This window comes from Musca domestica, unplaced genomic scaffold, assembly GCF_030504385.1.
Source record: "Musca domestica strain aabys unplaced genomic scaffold, Musca_domestica.polishedcontigs.V.1.1 91, whole genome shotgun sequence".
Classification (NCBI taxonomy): Eukaryota; Metazoa; Arthropoda; class Insecta; order Diptera; family Muscidae; genus Musca; species Musca domestica.
In genome coordinates, this window is record NW_026712439.1 from 2,611,759 (window position 1) to 2,615,059 (window position 3,301).

Here is a 3,301-nt window from a genome sequence, read left to right on the forward strand (position 1 = left end):
TTTGCGCTGGTGTGAGTCTGGGATGATAGTAGCCGTAAACATAAATAGCCGTAAACATATCTCTAAATTTTGGCCATTCTTCATAACTTCCGTAGAAGTCTTGAGTGTCGCAAGGTGGGACTTTAATACAAATCTCCGGCATGTCAAATGTTGTATCCGGAGGATAAACAGCTGAGATGTGAAACAACGATGGATTTGTAACCTCGCCTCTAGCGGTATTCGTCTGGCTTTGTGCCTTTCGATTTTTTAATATTTCTAAAAAACTAGCTTTAGTCATTTGGTATTTGTGTCTGACGGACTTATAACATTTATTTACCTTTATTTTATATTGTTTTTCTTCTTCATCTTCTGTCCCTGCAAAAAATACACTCTCAAATGCACTACGTAAATTTTGCAAATCTTCGTCAAGCGATTCTAATTTCGTTTCTATTAAAAAATCGCTTAATTCTTTTTCTGGCATATTTCTCAATTTTCTGCATTCGTCCAAAAGATTGTCCGCTTCGTATTCGAATTTAGCACAACTTACTGACTCCACTATTTATTATTTTATTTTTATATTTTTTTATTTTATCAAATTTATATAACTATTTATTTATACGTATCTATTTTTTAATCTTTTTATACCCTCCACCAAAAAAGGTATGGAGGGTATATTAAGTTCGTCATTCCGTTTGTAACTCATTGAAATAATCATTTTAGATCCAACAAAGTATATATATTTTTGATCAGCGTAAAATTCTAGGACGATTTAGCCCTGTCCGTCCGTCTGTCTGTCTGTTGTAATCACGCTACAGTCTAAACGAATTAAGATAGGAAGCTAAAATTTTGCACAGATCTCTCTTTTGTCTGCAGGCAGGTCAAGTTCGAAGATGGGCTATATCGGTCCACGATATCGTATAGCCCCCATGTAACGGTACCCCCCGATATTCGGTATTTTGATGATTTTACCCACATTTTTAAACGGAATTGTCTGAAAATCCACACAAGGAGTTCCTTGTGGGTACTTTATACCTCGGCAGAGAATTGTCCATATAGGTCCACGATATCGTATAGCCCCCATGTAACGGTACCCCCCGATATTCGGTATTTTGATGATTTTACCCACATTTTTCAACGGAATTGTCTGAAAATCTACACAAGGAGTTCCTTGTGGGTACTTTATACCTCGGCAGAGAATTATCTATATAGGTCCACAATATCGTATAGCCCCCATATAACGGTACCCCCCGATATTCGGTATTTTGACGATTTTACCCACATTTTTCAACGGAATGGTCTGAAGATCCACACAAGGAGTTCCTTGTGGGTACTTTATACCTCGGCAGAGAATTATTTATATAGGTCCACGATATCGTATAGCCCCCATGTAACGGTACCCCCCGATATTTGGTATTTTGATGATTTTACCCACATTTTTCAACGGAATTGTCTGAAAATCTACACAAGGAGTTCCTTGTGGGTACTTTATACCTCGGCAGAGAATTATCTATATAGGTCCACAATATCGTATAGCCCCCATATAACGGTACCCCCCGATATTCGGTATTTTGACGATTTTACCCACATTTTTCAACGGAATGGTCTGAAGATCCACACAAGGAGTTCCTTGTGGGTACTTTATACCTCGGCAGAGAATTATTTATATAGGTCCACAATATCGTATAGCCCCCATATAATGGTACCCCCGATATTTGGTATTTTGATGATTTTACCCACATTTTTGAACGGAATTGTCTGAAAATCCACACAAGGAGTTGCTTGTGGGTACTTTATACCTCGGCAGAGAATTATCTATATAGGTCCACAATATCGTATAGCCCCCATATAACGGTACCCCCCGATATTCGGTATTTTGACGATTTTACCCACATTTTTCAACGGAATGGTCTGAAGATCCACACAAGGAGTTCCTTGTGGGTACTTTATACCTCGGCAGAGAATTATTTATATAGGTCCACAATATCGTATAGCCCCCATATAATGGTACCCCCGATATTTGGTATTTTGATGATTTTACCCACATTTTTGAACGGAATTGTCTGAAAATCCACACAAGGAGTTGCTTGTGGGTACTTTATACCTCGGCAGAGAATTATCTATATAGGTCCACAATATCGTATAGCCCCCATATAACGGTACCCCCCGATATTCGGTATTTTGATGATTTTACCCACATTTTTCAACGGAATGGTCTGAAAATCCACACAAGGAGTTCCTTGTGGGTACTTTATACTTCGGCAGAGAATTATTTATATAGGTCCACAATATCGTATAGCCCTCATATAATGGTACCCCCCGATATTTGGTATTTTGATGATTTTACCCACATTTTTGAACGGAATTGTCTGAAAATCCACACAAGGAGTTGCTTGTGGGTACTTTATACCTCGGAAGAGAATTATCTATATAGGTCCACAATATCGTATAGCCCCCATATAACGGTACCCCCCGATATTCGGTATTTTGATGATTTTACCCACATTTTTCAACGGAATTGTCTGAAAATCCACACAAGGAGTTCCTTGTGGGTACTTTATACCTCGGCAGAGAATTGTTCATATAGGTCCACTATATCGTATAGCCCACATATAACGGTACCCCCCGATATTCGGTATTTTGATGATTTTACCCACATTTTTCAACGGAATTGTCTGAAAATCCACACAAGGAGTTCCATGTGGGCACTTTATACCTCGGCAGAGAATTGTCCATATAGGTCCACGATATCGTATAGCCCCCATGTAACGGTACCACCCGATATTCGGTATTTTGATGATTTTACCCACATTTTTAAACGGAATTGTCTGAAAATCCACACAAGGAGGTCCTTGTGGGTACTTTATACCTCGGCAGAGAATTGTCCATATAGGTTCACGATATCGTATAGCCCCCATGTAACGGTACCCCCCGATACTCGGTATTTTGATGATTTTACCCACATTTTTCACCGGAATGGTCTGAAAATCCACACAAGGAGTTCCTTGTGGGTACTTTATACCCCGGCAGAGAATTATTTATATAGGTCCACAATATCGTATAGCCCCCATATAATGGTACCCCCCGATATTTGGTATTTTGATGATTTTACCCACATTTTTGAACGGAATTGTCTGAAAATCCACACAAGGAGTTGCTTGTGGGTACTTTATACCTCGGCAGAGAATTATCTATATAGGTCCACAATATCGTATAGCCCCCATATAACGGTACCCCCCGATATTCGGTATTTTGATGATTTTACCCACATTTTTCAACGGAATTGTCTGAAAATCCACACAAGGAGTTCCTTGTGGGTACTTTA